Genomic DNA, 26,895 nt, shown 5'->3' on the forward strand with positions numbered 1-26,895 from the left:
GTCTTATTTCCCGATGTTTAAATCAAGTACGGGACTCACCTATGATGTGAATTTTATAGCATAATATTTTACTGTTTAGTGTTTATATGTTCAGTTTCGATCTACAACGGTAGAATTTTCAATTGTTGGGTTTCTCCCTGTGCTGTTCCGTGCGCCACAAAATAGTCGGTAAGAATTCATTAGGCCTACAATTCGTCATCTGTAATTCCGCATTAAGCCTAATTCGTAAGTTTTGTTTGCTAATCGTTGTTTTGCTGTGTTGTCACAGAAACCTTCTTCTTCACTTCACCGTCGCTTGTTCGTTGTCGTAGCTGTCGTTGTCGTCGACAGCTGAATACAATTACCGTCACGCTGTGTGCGTGTTCGTACGTTACAGGTAGGTCTATATCGATTTTTGTAGTTAGTATCTTTTTCGTCCCGGACGCGTTAAAGACAAAAAATAAAATGATTGATTGATGATTACCAATGTATGTGGTTTGAGCAGTTTAGCAATGATAACAATAAGCAACAAACCGCTGCTTCTTATGAAACTTCACAACTTTTGTATCACCCAGTGCTTGGCCTACAACAGGGGTCATTTCCTCAGGTCCACTTATGATAATTAATTAAAGGTGTTGGCCTTTAGGGTTCAGCGTAAGAAGAATGAGCAGCAGACCTGCAGAGAGGTGACTAATATTAGCTACCATGTTTTATTTCATTTAGATTTTAGAAGCATGACGGGATTCTTTCGAGCAGGAGGTCTACAGATGCGCTTCGGTTGTGGAAGTGACTGTACCTCAATTTTTTAATTTCAATTTTTAACGTGATGATTGTAACCTTTACAGGTTTACAAAGTGAAAGCAGTGTATGAGGGAATTATGAAATGGGTGAGTCATGATATTCCGAACAAGAAAAAAAATATTTCGGATCTTTTGGAAATTGTGAAATTCCATTGTTTTCCTCCGTTTTATCTTAATCTCATCAGAAACAAAGAATTATTTCAAGACTTGCCGATGTTCCAATCACGTTTAAGTGACCAAATTTATTGGAAGAGAACAGCGAATGAATACAGTAAGCTGTCTGCTTATATTTTCAAACTACAACAGATCGGGTTATTTCTAAACGAAAATCTTTTGTTGACAGTTGAAACCTATATAGTAGCCTAATCCAAAAAGGAGTATTCTACTTTAAAATTATAAAAACTTAAACCACAGGTGGAGACTCACTTATGGCGTCCCCATGAAGGGCTGAGAGGACATGGACGGCAAAATTATGTGGTAATTGAGACGCCTGTCATAGAAACAATGAGGTTAGTAGGTTAAACTTTGACACAATTTCAGGGCACATTCTTGATGTAAACAACTTATGCTGTCACCGATTCAAATAATGGATGGCGAAAGTACTCAGCGGACTAACAAGATTGAAAAACTTTTTCGCCACAACCAAACGTACGAGAGTGAAGACACAGCATGGAAGGGCCTGGTAGCTTCTCCACAAAGCTCTCAAAGCTTCTCCACAAAGCTTCTCCCAAAAGCCCCAGCGCTTGAAATCTCGACGCCCTTTTTCCCGCCACGCTGCAGCTATCTGTAAATCTAACTTCCACATTTCCGAAGTTTGGAATAGTAAATGGAAAGAAGTCGCGAGGCCAGTTCAATCACGGTCCTCCCCAATATCAATGCTCCACCAGGAGCAGAACAAACTCGGAAGGAATGGGTGCTCAATCGCTTGCGAACTGGGGTGGGCTGTTTCAATAGCAACATGTTCCAATGGGGCCTCGCCAACTCACCATCTTGTGTATGTGGCTCAGATTTTCAGACGGCATACCAGTTACCACATTCTCTATCAATGTCCTGTATGCCGACCCAAGGATAGACATGTAGACCCAACTACACTCGATGAACACACAATGCTTTGGCTGCTGTGCCTGGATGTAACAACGTGACTTGCGGCGGCCTCAAACGCAAGAAGAAAAAGGAAGTCTGTCAAGTTGGAAGATATATCGTGCGCAACCGAACGGGGGTTGAAATGTACGAATAGTGTGGTAAGGCACTGACCGTGATGAAATCCAGATCGACCGTGGTGAAGTCGATGGAGTGCCGGTTACTAGGTAGGTGGAACCGAACAGAAGACCTGGAAAGATACAAATTGGTTTGATTAATAAGCTTTGGTGTGGGTGTGACATCACCACAACCCTCTTTTGCTGCACAGTGTGTTTTGACCCGACCACCCCCTTAGAAGGCCCTTGGTCGACGCCATCAGTGGGTGGGGTTATGGCTACCTGTCTATCCGTGGTCATGGTTTATCTTTTTACGACAGCCAGTCAGCCAACCAAGCGTTTACACTTATTTTGAGGAAAGTGAAAAGAGCTGAACCTTAATAATACTCCATCAATCTACATCGGCAAATCAAATCACTTTCTGTGTTGCTCAATAGACGAATCAGTCCGAAAAAGTAAGGGAGTTTTGAAATTCTTCACCTTACGGCTTACATATATTATCAGAGGTGGGCACCCGCTACTTGGACCAAAATAGCGCGCGCTACCGCTACCAATTTACAAAAGTAGCGCGCTACCGGCTACCGCTACTCGGACCAAAGTACTACAAAAAACATGCATTTATTAGGTGTAAGACCCTCGCTACAATAAACATAAATTTGTCATGTCCGCTAAATGAAACACGCCCGACTCACAGTGTCTTTGGAAATGCTTCATCATCTTGATAAGCAGGCGCTGTTGTTGGATTTAGATTCATTTTCATATACAAGAAAATGAGAAACAGATAGAAAGTTAAAAATAGAATAGCCTAAAACATAATAAAATACAATTGAGAGATCATTAGGTGCAAAATTGTTTAGCCTAACTATTTATGAGCCATTCCATTATAATACAACAAATCAATGCAACCACTTGGTTTCAGAATAAGATGGTACAAACATATCGCCGCTTTAATTCAAGACTGACTTAAGTCCACTTTTCATGATTTTGACTTTTTGCTAAACTGTTATGTGCGGCCCACGGAAGGCATCAGCGTACAAGTATAACCAAAAATGGGAGAGGTAATATTTCCATTTTAGCCATGGTTTTCACTCAAAATTTGCATTTCTCATGATTTTTCAACAAATTTTCTTAAAATCACTTTCAAAAATAGTATGGTATGTAGGCTACAAATGGAACGATGTGCACCAGTAGCGCACCCAGAAAAAAATTTAGGGGGGGGGCTAATTTAGAAATGTTGGCCGAGTGATTTGCGACAATAGTGACAGTAGGCCAATGCCGGTCCCTTTGATTAATATTTAAAGACACTCACGGCCCACAACCCACCGGTTGCCGATACATAAAGATTCGTTCTCTCAATCAGATTAGAAATTGGCCTAGTGAACCCCATGCTATTAAAACCATCAGCACTCTCATCCCTAAGTCCACTCTCACAATCTTCTATAGATCTCGACTTTTTCGTCATGTAGGCTATGACAAAATAGAATTAGCTTTCCGTTTGCCAACACAAATAAGTGCGAAAACAACAGCTAGCACGAAAACAGTTTGAAACAAAACAGTAATTTTGTAAACAGTAAATTTGATGTGGACATTTTTCCTACTTACAAAACATTCAAAATTAGTTCGTATTTTCAATTAAAGTCCCAGACGCCTTTGTCTCTCTGCTCAAATGTCGTATACGGTACAGATTTACACGTCCGTGTGATTCGGCATTGACATACGGTACATCGGTATGTCCAGTCCACCAGACATTTGACCACGAACGTACGGGAGCATCTGAATTTTAGGAACTTAAAGAAAAATGCCACCAAAGACCAGGGGCTCCGGAAACGGGGGGAAGGGGGGGGGATGCACCTCAATTTTTCTGTGAATGGGGGGCAATGGTGCCCTTATAAAGTCATGTAAGACTGCACATTTTGCAATATAACAATTTCTGCTATTCGCTTTTAGCCTAATTATAATGGCAGTGGCTATTTGACCGGCTCCGGTCTTTGAATCTGAAACACTATTTGACCGGTCATGACGTCACTACATAAGTACTTTTTTCTTTTAAAGCAAAAGACGATAAGCGCGTTAAGTTTTAAATTCAACACGTTTCCTTCAACTGAGTCCGTGGAGCATACGTATCGTCTCGGGCTGCCATTCTAGAGGGAATGAGTTCGATACTATCCGGAAGCGTTCTTTTTTTTTTTTTTTTCACTATAAAAGGATACAAACTGATATGAATGTATCAACAAATGAATAAAAAAATTTCAAAACGAATTAAAAAAGTTTTTTCTAGTCTTTATTTTTAACAAATTCCTTTCATTTCTTAACACAAATTCTCTGAAAAAATCACACCTTCTAATAGGCTGTAAGATTACGTTTCGCTGAAGTCCGAAGTTAAAAATTAAATCCAGTCTCATTGTCGCACAACAATCAGTCAAGTTTCAAATCATCATCTCAACCAACCCTTCAAGACAACTTTCCACTTTCACTTTACTACGCTACGCTGAAGAGGTCGGGAGATCGAAACACTGGCCTTTGTTCGTAGTTGCTTTTCATAATGTCTTTTTAGACATTCTTTTTGGGTCAATAATGTCTTTTTAGATATTACTTTTAAAGAAATAAAAAGGAGTCAAAAGGCATGTAAATTTCACTCTGTGTGGAGCTACATGTACTTGAGAGGTTAACTGTTATTCTTTTATTCACAAATTAAAAAAACTTAAATTTATTACTCACATTTGAAAAGATTTAAAAAAATGGGCTGTAGGCTACTCAAATTAAAAATTGACCACAAAAATGCACTTTGGGTCAAAATTTAGTTAAAAAAAAAAAGATCGATTCCGGATAGTATCGAACTCATTCCCTCTAGAATGGCAGCCCGAGACGTTACGTATGCGCCACGGACTCAGTTGAAGAAATCGTGTTGAATTTAAAACTTAACGCGCTTATCGTCTTTTGCTTTAAAAGAAAAAAGTGCTTATGTAGTGACGTCATGACCGGTCAAATAGTGTTTCAGATTCAAAGACCGGAGCCGGTCAAATAGCCACTGCCAATTATAATCTATCACTTTTGCCTCAAAATAATATTCACGGCACAAAATTCTGCCACATAGTAGGTTACCGTACATCATTATAACGTAGCATGATGCCCTTTTTTGTATACCGGACACTTGTATCATTACTCGATAGTGAGCTGATAGATGAGAATTATCGCTATATCTTTTCTCAAAACTTTAAAAAATTGGCCTTTCAGCAACAAAAGTGCCCTTTTTTCATAATAGTGCCCTTTTTTCATAATGCTGCCCTCCAGTCAGAAATCGTTCCCGCGCCCCTGCCAAAGACCTTATCATGGAGTGTTCTTTTTGCACAGATCAAAAATTCTCTGCTGACTCATTTAAATTTTACGCAAAAGCAAATCCCAATTGGACACCAAAATTCAGGAAGCACTGTTAAGGCTACAACCCAAATTTAAACAAACAATTATTTGCTGGAGGCGCGTCCATTCTCCTCAACATTTACTTGATGTATATGTAGCCTATCACGTTCCCTGTGGCAGGGAATGGGATGGAATGGAAGACGTTTTTTCCATCTTCCATCCTGAGATTTTCTTCCATTCCATCTCCATTCCATCTTAGAAATCTTCCATTCTATCTTCCATTCCATCTCAGAAATCTCTTCCATCTTCCATTCCATCTTCACATTTTGTGATCTCCGCGTTGAATATGCCACAAATAAACCTAAAAACCATAGGCTAAATTTAAGCTAAAAATTTAACAGCAGCATTTTCCTAAAGATTACGTACCATTTGGTGTTATAACTAGAAACATAGATTGATTCTATATAAATACAGAAAGAAACAACACCTAGCAAAGTTAAAGAAACTGTTGTAGTAGTCTACGTTGGCAGGCCCTGATTTAGGGGGGGGGGGCAGAGAGTGCAGGTGCGCCGGGCCCCGACTTTTGAAGGGCCCCCCTACGTTGGCCTAGTCTATCGCAAAGGTTGCAATAGGATGTTAAGCTTACCGTGAACTGCAGTGACGTTCGGTGGCTTAAACCATTGGGAAAGCAACTTGGAAATATGTTGCAGCAAGGTAGTAGGCACGAGGGGCGTAACCGTCGGGCGAAGCCCGAAGGCGTGTTGCCGAAGGCAACACATCCAGCGGGGGGGCTGGGGGGCCTCCCCCAGAAAATTTTGAAAAACACTTCCAATTTGGTGCGCTCTGAGAGCATTTCCAAAACAAAATCTTCGGACTTTCCCAGTCCGAGGATAAAGATTCAATCAATCAATCAAACTGGGACTAGTCTAGAATGTTGGCTGCTTTTTTAGACTGAGCACAAAAACTTATTGTCAATGTCATCTGTAAGCATTTACAACATGCATTGGACTGGTGCACTAGTAAAGAGCAAATAATTAGCCTATAAATTAAGCTAGTCCATTCTTGAAGAACACAAGTATGTTTGCTCTGAACTTGTGATGTCAGTCTATTGACCCAAAGAATTTAAAAAACACTTGTGCTGTTTCAGTACTGGTTGGTTAATGTACCCTTTGGAATTGCATGTCTTATTGTAGAATCTATGTTTTTTTTGGTAAGAGAACCAGCTTTATTTTCAGCGTACTCAGTAGCCTATAGTTACAAGCCCGAAAATCACTCATGCGTAGAGGCTGATTTCCTTTCGCCTGAAACCAAAAGCAGCGGCTATGAGATACGCATGACGTCACTGGGAAAGCAAGTTTAACCATAACACCAGATAACACATCTGATTGGCTAAGCAGCTGGTGTCGTTTTGCAAAACGATTGAGGATTGGATAAAACGAAGGCGTTTTTCAATGTAAGGTAAGCACTTTTGAAAGTTGATTTCCCTGGAGCTTCAGTGATGGTTTCTGACAAAAGCGTTTGCGTTAATTGGCATTTATAGGCAAGAAATGCGGTTTGGTGAGGACTTAGATACTCACAAGAGTTACGAGTAATTCTAGTCACGAACACAGTAATTTTCAAGTTAAAATAGATTTGATAAAAATAATAAGAAGTTAAACCTAGAATTCAGTCATTATATTTTGCATAGTTTTCGCTCAGGTAAGCACTGCTTTCCCTCACCGATCGTCACTGGTGAACTGTGATAATCACTGATTTGGCCACATAGGCCAACGGCAACGACAGATGAAATTGCTGCACAGACTACAACAACACAGTACGTTAACGCAGTAGGCTAACTCTTATTCAACTAAAGAATAGCAGCACCGTTAATAGCTCGAATTAACTACCAGTCGCTAACTACAGTTGCTGTAAACGTTAAGCTGATCTTTACATGTAGCCTACTGCTACTTAACAAAACTCAAAAGAACAAAGAAACGTAGTAACGAACGTAAAGTCGCAAATGCAATTATGACGTGGCGATCACACCTCGAGGTAAGACAGCAGGGGTTGCCAGGTGCTACTTAGGGAATCCGAATTTAGTTGTTACACATAGAAAAGGAGACGGAAAAATACGACGTAACACTACCAGCACGTTAATGAACGGGAAAAGGTGGCAAAACCTTGAAAGGTTTAAACCGTGCCTAAATGGAAAATCATGTAGTAGGCTATATATCAGTAGTTAGCACGGCCACGAAACCCAAAAAACAAATAGCAAAAAACAAAACAAAAACAGAAATAATTTGATCCATGCTCCCTGGTTTCCTGCAATAACATTTTTTCAGACAGAGCAAAAGATTGATAAGTTTTCAAAAGTTGCTCAATTCGCAAATGGAAATTTCCATTTATTCCACAGGTCTCAAGTACGATGTCGATTATGAACCAAAACTTGAGCAACACGATGCCGCTAATGCACTTCGGTGAGAACGCCAGGTTGAAAATATTATTTAAAATGTATATTTCAACTGAGAGCTTTTTGTGATGCTTGCTTCCAGCTGCTGTACTAGAATACACGACCTTGTGCATGTTTGAAACACTGTTTACTTCAAGTCTGTATTGAATTTCCTCATTTGTTCAATATAGGCTATCCTATGTGCTAGGCTAGCACTAGAGCTGAATTGGTCAACCATAAACCACGCTTCTATGCGACGTATGCCCTTCGCCACCATGTCACTTCACTTGCATTTTATATGAAAATAAGTTGACATGCTGATGAGTTGGCCAAGTCCCGGTTACCTTTTGGAATCGAAATATACTCGTATAATATGCAGAGGTGGGCAGTAGCGCACTACTTTTTTGATGAGAGTAGCGAAAGCGGCGCTACTTTTCAGTTGGAGTATCGGCTGCAGTAGCGGCGCTATTTATTTTCCAAAGTAGCGGGAGAGGCGCTACTTTTTTCCATGCCAAGAGTGAGTCTCCACCCGTGGTTCCTGCTGTCACGTCTCGCCTGGCATGCGCAGGTTTTAGAAAGTGTTTCAGCAATGTCAAAGATTTTCTAATACATTCAGTACTGATTACTTAGTAGGCCTACTACTAATCGAAATATGTTTTTCATGTATCTTAAATTGTAGTAGAGCTTGATGTTAATAATTACCTGTGCCGTGGTCTTCCATGAAGTGTCGGACACCACTTCATTTTTTCGTTTCCTGGCGCGAAGATTGGCTGCTTTGCTCGAAACAACTTTCCACCAATAATCACCCAACTGCATATCTCCAACCCAACGCTACATGTATCTCCCTTCGCATCATTTCTCCAACTCAACTTCGATCTTCCTCTGTTGTCATTAACTTCAAACCACATGTTTGGACGAGTCCTTATCAACACATGCCCGTATCACCTCTGCAGTCATCTTGTGAGCACATTCAAAGCCGATCCACTGTGATCAACGGGCTCCATTGTGCAGTATTTGACAGGAACTTTGTTTAGCATCATGTTGGGCGTCGTCTCTAGTATGGCCAACATGGCAATCCAACCTATGTATTGTCAACGTTATATTATGTTGTTTTTTAACAATTCGTTCCAGAGACAGCGACGGTCTTGACGCTAGAGCACAGAGATGCAAACCCGCGAAGTATGATGAACATGTCGCTGAGTTCAACCAGCTCCTCCAAGAGCATCCGGTCGCTGAAGAGGTAAAGCAGAGGATGGAACAAGTGTGCCAAAATAAAGAAGTAACTTTACATTGTAGATTTTAACTACCTGTTCAGCCTGACGCTGCGAGTTCGCTGTGGTAATAGCGAATTGCACTAGAATTTGTTTCGGCAGTTTTGTGTTGTTCGATTCTTAAGTTGTGAAGGAGACTCAATTTCTCCAATAGGCCTATTTATCATTTGCGTTTCTTTTTTACTCTCAGCATAGTATAAAACTTGTAAAAGTTTTTCATCCACACGACGTCATGAATGAAATTATATCTCAAATCGGCGTAATGACGTGACATCATCTAAACATGAATTAAAATTAACAAATTCGATCGTCACAAGTGGTTTAGTGGTGGTGGTAAACAAATACGTTTTGACTTTGAAGTTCAGTGGAACAAAATAATCCATTAATCGATATGTACTAAATGACAATCCACAAACTCACACTGCGCTGTCGTCAAGAGATGGAGGTGCGTGATGACACGTGCTACACTACACCAAGTAACGCAACAGAAATAGCGAAGAGCAATCACTATAAAAAAAAAAACAACACAAAAATGTGACACAAATCGGCAACATCAAAAGACATAGATATTGTTTGACTTGTCAGCAGCAAGTGGTGATAACTGTGGGAGTTCATTGCGCAGCCTACTTACTCCGACATTGTTTAAGCTTGATGAGTTTATTACAACGAAAGGTGGAAATTAAATCACAAACTGATAGAACCAGCTTACTGAAAACAACCAAGTTACATGTTTTTTTTAAACGTTTAGCAACGTAAAAACGATGCAAAATTACACATTTTTGGTACCTGGGTAGTCTTGGCCTGGCAAAAGCTTCTCAACCAAACAAGCGCCTTTAGGTTGCACATTAGCCTACTTGTCGAATAGTTTTTGTACAACTACACAAATGACTTGGTTTACATTTTACATGTACAATTGTACATCTTATTATCAATAATAGCCTATTTGGAGAGCATGCGGAATCCCTTTACTGTATTAACTTTTCAGAAACCTCAATCATGATGTACTGTAATGTTTCTTCCCTTATACCCCAGTCCTCAATTACGATGGCCTTTCATTACCAATACCTACTATGTATATGACACAATAATGCGGTTGAGATTGGATTCTTGAGTTTTTAATAAATTATGCCAACTCAAAGCTTGTTTTAATAGTTTTATGCAAATAAGGTAAAACTTAGCATTTGATATAATTCCTCGCAAATACCAAAATTGCTTCTTAAATGTGGTTTTAAACTGACGACATCCAAGGTGGCTCTCTGTAACCTTTGTTCATTTGCAGTTTGTGTGTTATTGTTTTGGATATGGATATATATTGTATTGTGATAAATTGAGTTGTTTACGCTTTATTGTTTTCACCAGGGTGAAATTAGTAGTCTCAAAAAAGAACTTAACCGATCTGAGATAGAAAGAAAACAATTAAAGAACACTGTTATGGAATTGAAGGTAGGCGGCTTTCTTCCTAAAGCGACGAAAGAGTATGAATATTTTAGTTAGAGTCATGAGTCCTGCTTGTTTAACGGGTTGCTTGTCCTTGCTGCACTCACGACAAAGGATACTTTTAGCTCAAACGTACCTGGCAGAAAACTAAACGTTTTCATAAAACACGATGTAGGTAGCAGAGCAAAATGGATAGAACGCCAAGTCAATCTAATTAAAGAGCCCAAAATGTAGATACTAAATTCATGTTCAGCAAACGTTTTGAAAGCTAGCAATCGGCACCTGAGACTGCTTTCATTTAATAGTAGTACTAACGATGAAAACAGTTTAGTTTTCGAAACGCTTGCCAAACAGAAGTTTAGTATCTACATTTCAGGCTCTTTATTTTTTATACGACTTAGCCTCTGTCCGCTTTAATTAAATCTTCAACCACCGACATTAGCTTGGATATGACAACGTCACTCTTGAAAAAACTACCAATTTTACTGTTTGTGTCTTTTAATGGTTGTATTTACCTGGGTGTATTTATTGAGAGTTCTCTCTCAGATTAAAATGATAGCCTATTTCAAGGCAGGTCTTTTAATGGTTTTATGCAAATAAGGTAAAACTTAGCATTTGATATAATTCCTTGCAAATACCAAAATTGCTTCTTATTGTAACACTAAAGTATCGGCCAAAATATCGGTATCGGCATAAAATGTGATATCGGTATCGGCCAAAATATTGATATCGACATCTCTAGTGCACACCTAAGATTTTTGGAATCTACCACGACAAAAATAACACCACAAAACTTAGCTTGACCGAATTGTGATAAATTGAGTTGTTTACGCTTTATTGTTTTCACCAGGGTGAGATTAGTCGTCTCAAAAAAGAATTAAATCGATCGGAGACAGAGAGAATACAATTAAAGAACACTGTTATGGAATTGAAGGTGCTTGGTGCTTTATTGAGGAAAAACATGTTTTTGTGGAGTCGGACGTGTTTTTCGTAAACAGTTGTTCGTAAAACAATTGTTCGTAAAATTAATTCTACGTAACACAATTCTTCGTAAAGCATTTTTTCGTACATGCAATTGACCGTAATACTAATTGTTCGTAAAACAGTTACAATTCTTTACAAACAATTAATTAGGGTAGCGTATGCTAGAGATGTGCTAGATGTGACGTGCTGTAGACGAGCAGACAGAGTGTAGACTGTAGATTCCCTGATTGAGAATGGCAGCAAAAAAGGAAAGCCAAAACTTTTGTATGGTGACCAGCTTTATTACAAAGATTATAGTGCACTTAACGCACAAGGGCAAGAAACTACTTATTGGAAATGTGAGCATTTTCAAAGGAAATGTCCTGCACGGGTTAGGATTATGAAAAAGGGCACTTTTGTTGCTGAAAGGCCAATTTTTTTAAAACTTTTAAGATAAGTTATAGCGATAATGCTCATCTATCAGCTCACTATCGAGTAATGATACAAGTGTCCGGCATACAAAGAAGGACATCATGCTATGTTATAATGATGTAACCGACTGTGTTGCAGAATTTGTGCTGTGAATATTATTTTGAGCTTTTGATTGAAAGCTTTTGATTAACGATTTCAAAAATATTTTCATTGTCGAATATCTCGAAAACTAGAGCCAATTCGAAAAAACTAAGTGCATTTTCGAAATCAAGGGCCTTGAAATACTTTAAAATGACTCTCACCTTTATTTGTGCCAAAAATTTTTTGTTGGCTTGTGTTATAATTAGGCTAAAAGAGAATAGCAGAAATTGTTATATTGCAAAATGTGCAGCAGCTTACATGACTTTAAAAGGGCACCATTGCCCCCCTGTCCCTCCATGATGCCCCTCGCTTCCGGCGACCCTGAGTAACAGCTGAAAAATTGTTGACAAACAATTGACCTATCACCTGATACGAACAATTGATGTACACGAAGAAATGATTTACAAAGAATTAATTTTACGAACAACTGTTTACGAACAATTGTTTACGAACAATTCACCTATAACCGTTTTTGTTTATCAACCATTGCATTCACTCCTCAAATCACTTTATATCAGACCTGATGTCATCTAATTGTTTTTATTGTTCTGAATACTTTCAATTCTTCCAACACTCATTGTGTGTAAATTTGCAACAGTAGATAGTCTGTTTAATGTGCTTTTAAACTGACGACATCCAAAGTGGCTCTCTGTGACCTTTGTTCGTTTGCAGTTTGTGTATTATTGTTTTGGATATGGACACTGGACAGCTTTGTCTGACGCAACTAATAATTATAATAATTGTTATCTCATCAATGACGTAGGGCAATATCCGGGTATTTTGCCGGGTCAGGCCCTTGTCGAAGAAAGAAGAAGCTGAGTTTGGCCCAATGGACCATATTGGCTTCCCGGGGAGCGATTACAAGTCTCTTGCGATCGTCAATGTAAGTGACGTAGAACGGTGTACGGTCGTTTGGTCGACAGACATTTGGTCGACAGGAGGTTAGGTCGACAGAACGATTCATTTTAGAGTTAGGGTTAGGTTAGGGTTAAGGTTAGTCAACTAACCCTAACCCTAAAATGAATCGATTCGTTCTGTTGACCATCGTCCTGTCGACCAAATGACCGGGTACCACGTAGCACAACCTTGTTGCAAGTGCTGTTGGTACAGGCGACAAATTATTTATTGTGTAATGTTATCAATTATCATTATCATCTTATATTATTCTTCCGGCAGGTCTATGTCATACCATGCAAGTCTGGCTCGTTGCTTTCCTGCCTAGCACTGTGTTGACAATCGAATTATCGATCCTACTCTTTGTTTGATAGAGGGGGCAGTTTTAGATGCTTTCCCCACTTTTCTTGCACTGTTGTATTGGCTCCTCATGACGTCAGTGACTTGCAGGAAACGAAAAAGCTCCTCACGTATTCATTCGACAAAGTGTTCAATGCGAGTGGCACGCAGGAGCAAGTGTTCGCTGAAGTGTCCCAGCTTGTGGAGTCGGCGATGGACGGATACAACGTGTGCATATTCGCATACGGACAGACAGGCGCCGGTTAGTTTCTACTCGATTCTTTTACGCCTTTACGGACTTTTACTACTACGTTCTCTTAACCTTTATTTTCATGTGTTTTTGTACACCACATTCTCATGTGTCTCGTTTCCAGGCAAAACGTACACAATGGAGGGAGTGGATGATGGGCAGGGGGGAGGGGACGGCATCATCCCTAGGGCGATGAGACTGATCTTTCAAAAGTGCGAGGAGAAAAAGAAATTCGATTGGGAGGTATGACGTCATTGTGACATCACTTTACAACAAACATAATTCTTGCTCGCTCCGCTTTATCAACTCATTGCTTCTGTAAAATTGATTTAGAAAAATTTGCTTGCTTAATGCAATCGTATAGTACAATACTCGGTCGTTCAAGAGCATACACAATACAAGTTGCATTCGGGTTTGAAAGAAACAACAAATACCTTCCAGAAATTTTGTATAAAACAGGTTTATGTTGCTTAACCCGCTTGCTTTTGTTTTAAAGGCGTTATTCACAGATGCCACGTTCTCAAACTGTCATATAATTCGATGGGCTTGCTTTTATCATCCACGTTTGGTGTGAAATACGCAATATGGCTGTTGTGGTGCTTCCCCATCTAAAAACGTCATATCACATTGGAACATACATTTTCGATGTTTTTCTCCAGTACTCCTTAGCTGTCCAACATGTCGAAATTTACCGGGAGACCCTGCAAGATCTTCTCTCCAACGGCAGCGAGTCGCAGAAGCTGGAGATCAAGACTGTTAGAAAGTCTGGCCAGCAGCAACGGGTTTGGGTGAAGAATCTGACGGAGCATACTGTGGACAACTTCAGTCAGGTGGGGCTGGTGTGCATTCATCTGGATACCATGGACAGTTTCTCTAAACATCTCTGTCCCTCATCAAATTGGACAGTTCGTGTTTCTGCATTTTAGTGTGGTGCTTTAATTGGTAGAGAAACGTTTTTGCTTGCTCGACGCCCTTGTTTTTCTTGGTCTTATCCAGGAATTTAATAAGCACAATCTACATTCTACAGGCTGTGTTTATTAAATCTTGGCCAGTGGTTTTTAACCTGATGTGATTCACAGACATCCAGGGGTTCACGACTGATATGATTTCAGAAAAAATACACAAATTTCAGCATTAAAAATCGCCCTTAGAAAGTTTTGGTCCACAGGCTTTTAGTACATTGAAAATAACCCATGACTGAAGTGTTGGAAACCACAGCGATACAGTGAATGTATTGTTATTTGTTATACAGTACTTGTGTTTTACAGTATTGGTGGTCTACGCTGTTACTATTCATTTACTTCGTTAATGTCTCGTAGGTTCGCAAGTTGTTGGCGCAGTCGAAGAAGAAGCGAGCTACCGCGGCGACGAACGCGAACGACCGATCGTCTAGATCCCACTCGGTCTTCATGCTCAAGATCAAAGCAAATAATTCATCAACGGCATAGAAGGTGAGCAGGGTTTCCAGTACTGTTGTTAGTTTTGTCTTGGAATCGCGGAAAAATTTTAGCAGTCGAGTTTTTTTTTCATTTTGTTTCGTTCGATTTTCAGCAAAGTTTTTTCGATCGTGATTATATTTTTACGCGTATTTGTCCAATTTTGGTCTTGTTTCAACACTTGTGACGTTTGGGCTACTCTACTTTGCAGTGGCAATTGGGCTGGTAATTTTACATACATCTGGAAAGCTTGAAGGTGAAATTCATCTGCTTCAATGCAGATACGCTGTGCCAGGTAAAGGTAGTCACTCGATATATTTTGATCTACGTTGATAATCGAAAGTTTTTCGGTTCGAAATTCCTCCAAAGCACGCTCTTATGTTTTAGCAAAGCAGTTGGTGATATGATTACAGTAGAAGTTGGGGCAAAGTTTAGAGAAATGGCTTCATTAACTTAATGTCGGCTGCATAGCCGAGTGGTGAGAACACTGTTACGGCAATCGAAAAGGTGCCGGTTCGACACCGCTCAAGAGCATGCGGATGTGTCTGTGGCAGGACACTTAAAGGCATGCCTGGAGGTGGATATGAAGATTGGCTTCCTTGCCTTCCCGTTCACTTAATCTAAATCTTCAACCATCGGGTGTAAGCCTGGCTACGACAAAATAAACATTAACTTAATCTTTCCCGCTGATCAAAGTTCAATGGAACTGAGGTTTTAAATTTGATTTTAAGTTTCTTTCTATTTGATAATGACGCATTATGGTGTTACGTCACTTCAGCGTCGCTGAATCTGATCGACCTGGCGGGGTCGGAGAGGTTGGCCGAAACCGGATCTCAGGGAGTGAGGCTCCTGGAGGCGCAGAAGATAAACGGATCGCTATCGCAGCTGAGCAACGTCATATCCGCCCTGGCAAACAAGGTAAGCAACGTCATATCCGCTCTGGTAAACAAGGTGAGCGGTTAGTTCAAGCTTGTCAGTGAAGGAGTTATATTGGGACTTGGATTAACAAGTTTGCCTTCTAGAGGGGTAACGCCAAATAAACTCCCCTTCCCTAAATAACGCGTCCGCTGTTTACTTAATTTGACGCCAGACAAGGCATGTGAATGATTAGTTAATGGCCATGGCTGCTTCTCGCAATGCTTTTCCCCTGGCACAAACCTTCAGTAGGCTATGCGGCAGCCCACTGCAGCGAAAGCTTTTTCCTGCCAATTTATTCGAATGTGTGTCTTGCTACCAGTTGATTACTGCGCATTCCCTGTCAATTTCATCTCTCCTCATTTTTAGCTTTCCTTTGTTATTCCCAGGGTTTCCAAGTTGTTAATTTGTTTGTTCATCCGTTGTCCTGATATCTTGGTAGATGATAGTTAAGTTACTGCAATGCATCTTTGTTCGCTTTTGAATTCATTTAGAATGGAGTATAGTAGTAGTAGTCCAGTTTTAATCCGGCGATGTCCCCGTTACCGAGGGTGGCAGGATTCACCTCCAAGTGCCGCAATCGCCCTCACACCCTGCCTCCACACAGGGATATCTAGAGAAGGGGATATGAAGGCTTTTATTACGCCTGACAATAGAAGGGCTTCTATTTATCTTAAATAATCTCTGTTTATGGTAAAATGACAATTGGCACATATAGTAATTTAATAAACTTTGTTATGACAACCTGCATTGTATTATTATCACCAGGTATGGATATTTAATGAAAGCCCATAATCACTTGTTAATTCAACGACCCGCATTACTTGCTTTACACCTAGCCAAATGCAAAGGTTTTGTCAAAAAAACAGCTAACTGGTAACCTTTCAACTGTCTTTTCAAACAAGTATTCTTTGAATATGTTCTACATAACACTTGCTAACTGTCTTGTGTAGCTGAGTGTACCATCTGCACTACAAAACTTTCTGCAATTTTGAAAAGAACCGCATGTTTAACGCGGTACCAACTACCGCCCTTCTATAGTATCATGAGAATCAGCAATCGCTCTGAGCCTTCATATCCCCTTCTTTAGATATCCCTGCCTCCACATCGATAATTGAAGTAAATTTTCCTTGAGATGAAGTGTTGTACAACAGTCTGTTTTCACTGCGATTCCAGGACAGTCACATCCCATTCCGGAATTCCAAGCTAACCTTCCTCCTCATGGACAGCTTAGGAGGTAACAGCAAGACATTGATGTTGGTCAATGTGAACCCCACGAAACGTGCCACTGCCGAAACTGTCTACACCCTCCGGTTCGCTTCCACTGTCAACAAATGCCACATCGGCACCGCACAGAAAGTCATCAAATTTCACTAGATTATATTTGACAACAGTTTGTTTTCTTTAAAATGGACCTTATTTAGCTGTAGAAGAGGTTGAATCAACGTTGAAAGACAACCCTGGTTGACGTGAATGCAAAAAGGCGTTGAGTATTTTCGACATTTCTTTGCAGCAAATATAAGCTTTCAAACTCTGATGTATTAAATCAACATCTGCCAGATACAGTCAGTCACAATTGACTCATCACACTCACAATTTAGCCCACTTTCAGTGAGGATTGTTTAATCGTATAGTGCCATAATGGACTTGCAGAAGTAAGTGACGACTTTGAGTAGTTGGTGAAACTGCCAAGAATGGCCTAACAAAGACTTTGTCACTCTGAGGATAAAGTTTCAAAAACTCAACCTTTCAACCTTGAAAAAAAACTTAAAAATACCGAAAAAAACAATTGCTCGAAAGCTTCGAGCTCATGCAGCCTTTGGGGTTGCCTCGAAGGATCTAGCCTACTGTGCAATTACAAAGTAACAGTTGGAAACTAACAAATTATGTCACCAGCAAAAAATACAATTAAAAGTGTCGTAATGAATGTAGGCTACTTGAGTAATTAAGGGTTGAATGTAGAAACTAAACTTAAGCTGTCCTTAGCCATAAGAACTACTTAAGTACTAATCATGTCTTAAAACTGTATGCAGAAACTAAACTTTCGACTAAGCAATACTTAAGTTCTTATCAAAATGTTCAAAAGTTAAGACTGCTACTGACCAGTCTTAAGTTGTAATGTGCAGGCAATCTGCACAGCAGATCGCATTTTTGCGGATGTTGTTGCGCGATGGCCTGGGTCAACTCATGACTCCAGAATTTTTGAAAACAGCGTCATACAGGACAGACTCGAAACCAATGAAATAAACGGTCTCTTGTTAGGAGACAGTGGGTATGCATGTAAGCATTACATAATGACGCCAGTGCTGAACGCAGCCAACAATAGGGAACGAAGATACAACAGGAGTCACATTTAACACACGGGTTCGAATCGAACAGTCATTTGGTGTCCTGAAGCAACGCTTCAGGTGTCTTCGCGTTCCACTGCGGACACATTTCAGCAACTCCTTGGTAATAATAATAGCAGTATTCTGTCTGCACAATTATGCAGTTAAACGTGGACAACCACTTCCAGAAGATGTTGTTGAACAAGATGACCACAATCAAGAAGCAGAAGTAGATGATGCTGCTCTTTTATCTTCCTCAGCAACAAGCTTACAAGGACGTGCGGTTCGCTTGCAGTTAATAAACCAATACTTTCAGTTAATAGACCCTTTAGCAAGAGTTTATGCGACTATGCATGCTTGAAAAAACTCAGATTCATGGTAATAAAAAACTGGTATCAGGGAATTGAAGTGGTTTATTATCATCGTTACCTTTAGAGGCTACAATGATGGTTCAGCAAAGTTGATCACATTTAATAATGAGGCATGTAAATTCACTGCAGGGAGTAACTACAATTTGCAAAAATGCACAAGTATTGTAGACTTCAGTGTTCAGTTATGTAAATACAAGAGGAAAATACTTCACCGCAGTAAATTTTAGCGCGCTAATCAAATTGGGGGGCCTCGAAAGCGCGTAAATCAAAGTGGGGGGGGGCCTGAGCAACTGCCCAATTTGCCCATTCTTATATCCACCACTGCAAACGGCTGTCGCTCCCAGTGACCAGTATGTAATTTGCAGTACTATGTCAAAACTGGATCGCTTTATACATTATTTTTAATTCTTGTTATTAGAAAGGGTTATTACAGCACATAGCATCTTTTCACAAATTGGGACTAGGTGGGCGAATTTTTAAAAAAGGGCACTTTTAGCGCGAGAGTTATGTTAAAAAGGGCACTTTTCGCGCGTAATGATGGGAAAAAGGGCATTTTTCCCGAGCGTAAACTATGCAAGCTTAAAAATGTAGATTTCTCAGGCAAATTGTGGGTAACAAGGCACCTACTTAGACTAAACATTTGAGACCCATAATTGATTCCTATATTCATCCCTGCCCACAATATTTTATAAATAATAACACACTGTAGCGCACCCAGCATGGGGCTAAGGGGGCTGAAGCCCCCCCCCAAACCCACCACCAAAAATGAATTTTTTGTATGTTCCCCATTTATACCTTTTGCTTACAGGTTAGATATAAATAAGACACAACAATACAACAGAGCTGAGCATTACAACAATATATTTTACATATTTACAAATAGTTTTAACAGTCGAACGTTTTCGGTTTAACTTAAGCCCTCATCAGAAATCTGAAAATATTTATAAAAATGCAATAAATTTCAAGTTCTTGAAGGTAAAATTACATTAGGAAAAGGCAACTACATAAAATAGCTACAAAAAAATTTGCACCACAGGGAACGTGATAGGCTACATCAAGTAAATGTTGAAGAGAATGGACGCGCCTCCAGCAAATGATTGTTTGTTTAAATTTGGTTGTAGCGTTTGATTAACAGTGCTTCCTACCATAACAGTGAATTTTGGTGTCAAATTGGGATTTGCTTTTGAGTAAAATTTTAAATGAGTCGGCAGAGAATTTTCGACCAGTGCAAAAAGAACACTCCATGATATGGTCTTTGATGACACTTTTCTTTAACTCCCTAAAGTTCAGATGCTCCCGTACTCTCGTGGTCAAATGTCTGGAGGACATACCGATGTCGGCCTAGGCTACCGTACGTCAATGCCGAATCACACGGGCCTGTAAAACTGTGTACGACATTTGAGCAGAGAGACGAAGGCGTCTGGGACTTTAATTGAAAATACGAACTAAATTTGAATGTTTTGTAAGTAGGAAAAACGTCCACATCAAATTTACTGTTTACAAAATTAGTATTTTGTTTCAAACTGTTTTCGTACTAATTGTTGTTTTTGCACTTATTTGTGTTGGCAAACGGAAAGCTAATTCTATTTTGTCATACATGACAAAAAAATTGAGATCTATAGAAGATTGCGAGAATGGACGTAGGGATGAGGATGCTGATTGTGCTATTAGCATGGACAGGCGCGGATTTATGGAGGGGGTCCAAGGGCCCCCCCCCGAAATTTTGTAAGGAATTGTTGAAATTGTATGTTTCCGCATCAAATGGTTTGATATGCTTCTAAACAGCTGATCTTAGTCCCACGGCGGACTTAACTAATCCCGGGGAGGGGAAGGGGGATAATTTTTTGTTATTAATATGGTTGAAACTATCCATCGATCAGACTTCGTAATTTTCTTTGATACAACTTCAAATACATTTTAATGGCAACATTTGTTGAAGCTGACTCAGCTGACTGAGCTACCAACGTTGAACCAAATGACGTCAGTGGAAACAATCTGAAACCTTGAATGGCTGTTTTACAGTTTTTAGTCTTCATTATAATTTCAATCAATTACCGTAAAAGCCTGCAAACATACAAATATCCAATTGATCATGGACACTGTATACAGGGTTTTAAACCAAATTTCAAGTTTACTTTGCATGCTTAGCAATTTTTATTCAAGCAAAATTTATTTTTTAAACATTCACAATTGATGAAAATAGCTGTTCTAATGTCTATTTTATAGCATATCGTATATGTGGTAGTATCATTTTTCATATCTGTTTTATCTTTTTCTTTCTTTTTAATTGATTTTTAAATTTTCTGCCCCCCCCCCTCCCGAAAAAAAACCCTAGATCCACGCCTGAACATGGGGTTCACTAGGCCAACTTCTATTCTGATTGAGAGAACGCATACTGATGTATCGGCAACCGGTGGATTGTAAGTGCTTTTAAATACCGTATTAATCAAAGGGAAGGGTATTGACCTATTGTCACTGTCACTATTGTCGCAAATCACTCGGCCTGTATTTCTGAATTAGCCCCCCCCCCTAAATTTTTTTCTGGGTGCGCTACTGATAACACAAGCCAACACACTTTTTGTGTCAGCATAGTAAATGTCTTTCTAGGGTATATTTTGGGTGCTGAATTCAAAAATCACATCAGATTTTTTGTATCACATCAGGATTTCATGATATCTGTATGCTTTTTTGGTAAAAATTGGTAAAATCGACTCCTGATCTGTAGGCCTATTGGTACTGGTAGACTATATGGCGTTTCATGGAATTTGAACCCATTTTTGTCAACAAGGTCTGCGATAAAGTCTAAATTCATCACGATAAAGTCTACACAAGACATAGCTACAAATATAATATTAATGAAAACATTGAGGTATTTCAAGACCTGTTTTATTTTATTTTATTGACGTCTGGTAACTTGAACCCAATTCTTCAAAGTTTATCTGCTAACACTAAACGTTCAATGTTCTTTTTTTTACAAGAGTAGGCTACATTGTTATTTTTTTCGTGTTAAGAAGTAGGTTTGGTGGCTGTGCAAATCTCCAATGCATATTTTAAACCTTTTGATTTTGCCATCTTGTCTTTTTGTTGGTGCTACAGTTGTGTGTCTGTAATGCCATTCGCTATATGTTTGCGCCAGCAAAGAAAAATAAAATTGTAGAAATTGAATAGAATAGACACTTAAAAATAGGTTCAGTTCTACTGAAAAAAGAAAATTCAAATGCAGTTTTGGGAAACGTTACTCTGGGACAAACTTTCGCTTGCATGATTTTCGTGAATGTTGTCAGTTGATTTAGGATTTCCATTGATCTATCGTCTTAGGTTTTCCACACAAGCTTTACATGCAGTATGTGGAGCCCATGATTTGTCCTGATCACCCAGGCGAATTTTAAAGTATGCAAGATATGCTTGTTTCACAAAAATTGTTATGGTTTGCCTTTGGTTAGGAACACATAACTGCCACATATGTAACAAAAAACATCAGGGTCATTTTCACATTTTCTCCTTGAAGATGCCATCCTGCTATACTTATTCACACCACAAACAGAATTAACACCTTGATAATATGAAAAAATCTGAATACATGAAAATTCAAAAAAGAATGAGTTATACACAAGTTTCACATAAGCTTAAATATCCACGTTCAGCAAAAAAGATATAACCGATGTTATATATCAAAAGTGGAGTGGTACTGACAACGTGAATGTAACCCTGCCTGTAAGGGGTGGTTTATAGACAGTTCTCAGAAGATACATAAGTTGTATGGTCTACCATAGACAGATGGTCGACTAGACAGACGGTCTATGTGACTTTTTTGACCAGTGGACTATCTAGCTAGGGGGTCTTCTGACTAGTACCTTCTGAAGATAGGTCGGTCACCCCAATGGTCATGGTGTCATCATACATCTCCAAATGTTACAAAATAAAATCATTTCCATGATTATGACAAATTTTCAAACACTATTGGCTCATAAGGTCTTTACAAAACGATAACAGTAAGAGAAAATTCGGCCAAAAAGCCCAAATTATGAGAAAACATATCATGCAAAAATCTCAAAAACTTGATGTGATGGGTAAAATCTGTGCTTTTGAAATCAGCAGCCTCAATATAACGTGGTCACAGCGGTAAACCATAATCTCTTCGTGGGAAAATTGTAACATAAGATTCCCGAATCCGTTCGTCTGCATGTAATGACCGAAAAGGAAACACTCCTTTGAAACGTCTATTCAAATTTGTATTTCTGTAAAATTAGCCACCTGGCTGTCGAAAATGGAATGCAACGCCGTACACCACTAAAACTTGTCACTACAGAACAGATTACTTGGTTAAAAGACGGAAAATTTGTCCAGCTAGTAAGCACCAAGTAAACAGTTAAATATGCGACTGACTTCCAACAAACAATTTTAAGAATAACCAGAATGATTTGCAATATCTCAAACTCACGTACGCAGTACTGTGACGCAACAATGAAAGACAATTATGAAGTCATTCAAACAGGTGTTCAAAGCGGCTGATGCAATTCTTCATAAGGTCTTCCGAACGATGGTGCAATATTTGGACATTTTCTAGCAATTTCCATGACGTAAGATGCCAGCTAGGTTAAGTAGACCATAACGGTTTTTATATGACGTTTGATTAGGTGAACAATTGTCTGGAACAATACGGTACCCTAAATCACATCTTACATTGCAGACACAAAATTTTTTATCTTTTTTGTTGGCCTGTGTAATCTAATAAAATTTAATCTAGCGACATTTAGTTGCAGAGGTCTCTTGTACTACAGTAAAAAGAAACAACTATGATAATAGCCATAAAAGAAACAACGATGATAATACAGTATATGAAACACAACTGCTAAGATAGTACAAGAGTTAAATCTTTGCAGAATTAGATGATTCTAAAGAGCTGATGGTATTTTATTTTAATGAAAATCAGGAAACAAACTTCGGTAATTCAGACATTTAGAATCTCACACAAAATATGAGGTAGGCTACTCACAACACAAATTGATAATAATTAATCTGCTTGAATGGAACATTAAGGATATTATAAGTAAAGTCAAAGGTAGGCTGATAAGTTCTAAATGTATGCTGAAGCTTTCCATTTAGCTGTTCATTCTTTAACTTGGATCTAACTTAAACAAAAATTAGGTCTTAAAAATTGCCCACCTAGTTTCAAACTAGGTGGGCAAAGAAAGGGCTAGGGGGGCAAGCAAAGGGACTAGGTGGGCAATTGCCCACCTAGTTTATATGTGAAAAGATGCTATGTTACAGCATAAAAATGACCAGAATTAGAAGTTTCGTATGCGCAGGTGCTGCTTTGCAAGTCTAGTGTCGGTGATGTATCAGCGACGACGTAAGAAATTCTTACGCAATGCGTCACGTACGTAGACTTAAGTCATTGACTGAAAACTTAAACAGAACTTAACTAAGAAGAGATTAAGAATAACTTTCTGCAACAGGAAATCGACCAGGACTTAAACAATGCTAAGCTAAGTTCTTCTTAGCGTTAAGCAGTTCTTTAGTTAAAAAGACCGTAAGGTCAAGCAACGCTAGTTTGTCTGAAAGAATTGAAAAACCAACCTACATTCTAAAAGCGATAACCCAGACAGCAAAATCCCGTTATTAAAAATGGCAGATTTTACTGTCTGGAAAAAGATCAAGTTTCCAATAACTTTGAACACATAGAATAAAAAACAAAACGTATTAGAGGCAAAATTGAGTTCTGAAAATTGTTTGACATTGAAAAATATTTTAAATAATTTCAATTAACTTTTATGTTTTTGCTTCCAAATTCTGAAGAGGCTGCATTTTCTGTGACGAAAGCTTTATCAAAAAGTTGCACACCGGTACCGTAAGTTTCCGAACCTGGTTAAATTTATTTGCTTGTAGGCCTACTGAAGGGGATATGAAGGCTTTTATTACGTCTGACAATAGAAGGGCTTCTATTTATCTTAAATAATCTCAGTTTATGGTAAAATAACGATTGGCACATATAGTAATTTAATAAAGTTTGTTATGACAACCTGCATTGCACTATTACCACCAGGTATGGATGTTCAATGAAAGCTCATAATCACTTGTTTAATTCAACTCAGGGGTATCTAAAGAAGGGGATATGAAGGCTTTTAATACGTCTGACAATAGAAGAGCTTCTGTTCATCGTAAATAATCTCTGTTCACCGTAAAATAACAATAGGCACCGATAGTAGTTTAGTAAATCTTGTTATGATAACCTGCATTGTACTATTAGCAACCGTCATTGATACTAATTGTATGCTCATGGTTACTTGTTAATTCAACTACCCGTATATTTGCTTTACATCTAGCCTACTGCAAAGGCTTTGTTAAGAAAAACAGCTTACTGGTAACTTTTCAAAGAAGTATTCTTTGAATATGCTCTATGTAGCATTTACTAACTGTCTTCTGTAGCTTACTGTGCCAGCTACACTATAAAACGTTCTGCAATTTTGAGAAGAACTGCTTGTTTAACGCGCTACAAGATACCGCCCTGGTAGTGTCATAAGAATAAGGCAATTGCTGTGAAGCCTTCGCATCCCCTTCTCTAGATATCCCTGATTCAACTACCCGTATTACTTGCTTTACACCTAGCCAACTGCATTGGTTTTGTCAAAAAAACAGCTAACTGGTAACCTTTCAACTGTCTTTTCAAACAAGTATTCTTTAAATATGTTCTACATAACACTTGCTAACTGTCTTGTGTAGCTGAGTGTACCAGCTGCACTACAAAACTTTCTGCAATTTAAAAAAGAACCGCATGTTTAACGCGGTACCAACTACCGCCCTTCTAGTGTCATGAGAATCAGCTATCGCTCTGAGCCTTCATACCCCCTTCTTTAGATATCCCTGGCCTACTGTAGCATTCGTCACCTCAAGGGGATTAGAAAAAAGTGATGAATTATGCAAACTGGACAAAACTGCTGTAGGCTACACCAAAACGGAACTGACGATAGTGTGACGAATAAAGCAAACTGTCAAATTAGACGAGTTCTACTGTAATTGCTAATAACGGCCGAGAGTTCTTCTTTGAGCGTTTGCTGCAATTAATTAATCAGAGAAAAGCTGCTACACTTTGTGAAAATTAGTGAGAACAAAACGGCCTTTCAGTTATTTCGCCGAGAAACGTAACTTTAACTGCGGATGGCAAACGCATTGAATTCCAATTAACACGCCTCTATTTACTGGTTGGTTTTAGTGCTGGCTGCGTTTATCTTAAAGTCTGGCCGGTGGTGAACAGTATTCCATACATCAAATCAACGTCTTCTAGCGTTGGATTGGTGTAAGAATGACCAGTTTGGCTTGCTGAGCAAGACTGCTTTCAATCAATCTGCATTTCGGTGTGACCCTTCTGGCATTTGGCTATAGAGTTGATTCTTACTTTGAACTTTGATAATAATTCAAAAAGAGAAAAAGTGGTGACGAAGGTGGATTGATCCCACGTTGTCAAGGTTGCTGCCTCCCTAACTCTGGGCCGCTGGGCTACACTGACGACGACTAAACGTTCTCTTAATTTAGTTTCTGTCTGATGTTTCAAGAGCGCTTACAATATTTCATGCATGTAGCACTCCATCTCCTGCGGCGGCCTGCGGGTTGCATAGCCCATAACTTACGATTACGGCTAAGCGGGACGCAATTAACTGACTACCAGTATTATCTACGTGACTTTTAAAAAGAAAGCCTTCAATAAATTGTTTATACTGTATTTCTATGCTGTTTCAATAATATCTACTGTATCGTTTTTTGTTAGTCTTGCGAGGCCTGGTGCGTTGCGTTTGAAATGGCTTTGCCCGTGGTAGGATTTCTTTCAGGGGTTTTCTTTGCCTACCTTGCTTTACGTGATGAACTAACGCATCAAGAGTGTTCCCCTCAAGACCATCAACACTTTTGATAACCTACCAAGGTCGATCAGCATAGCAACCGTCTTTTTTACATTTTTTTTACTTTTAAATTGTTAACAAACAATAATAAATAAATTATTAGCCTTTTTTCTCTTTTTTTCTAAATCTATAAAAAAAAATTATTAAGGTGTTGCGACCGTGCCATACTTTAAACTGATTGTCCTGCTTTGGTATCATGCACGTTGTAACGTCCGCGTTTTGTCGCTTCTACCTTTTTCTAGACCTCTGCTATGTTTGTCATATATTGTTTTTTGTTGTTGTGATGGTCAGAAATAAAAACAAACTGAACTGTACAATCAGGCCCGGATTAAGGTCAAATGGGGCCCCTGTGCTAATGAATTTTACGGGGCCCTTACCAGCTTACGATAATGGATGCAAAATCACACACATTAAATCAACGAAACCGTGCAAGGGAAAACATTGTAGCAAGGGACCACTGTTAG

General features: G+C 39.1%; 1 pseudogene across 1 annotated transcript; it reads left to right on the forward strand.

Annotated features, from left to right (window-relative positions):
• The first annotated feature begins 824 nt into the window (after positions 1-824).
• Positions 825-17,375, forward strand: LOC145772029 (carboxy-terminal kinesin 2-like; annotated as a pseudogene). The gene is made up of 13 exons (XR_014289273.1): positions 825-1,050; positions 1,194-1,288; positions 8,892-9,039; positions 10,391-10,474; positions 11,319-11,402; positions 12,768-12,887; positions 13,349-13,499; positions 13,612-13,730; positions 14,147-14,317; positions 14,807-14,938; positions 15,173-15,179; positions 15,702-15,841; positions 17,015-17,375. The product of XR_014289273.1 is annotated as a carboxy-terminal kinesin 2-like (transcript).
• Positions 17,376-26,895: the final 9,520 nt, after the last annotated feature.

The sequence above is a fragment of the Aplidium turbinatum genome, chromosome 6 (assembly GCF_918807975.1).
Source record: "Aplidium turbinatum chromosome 6, kaAplTurb1.1, whole genome shotgun sequence".
In the NCBI taxonomy this organism is placed as follows: domain Eukaryota; kingdom Metazoa; phylum Chordata; class Ascidiacea; order Aplousobranchia; family Polyclinidae; genus Aplidium; species Aplidium turbinatum.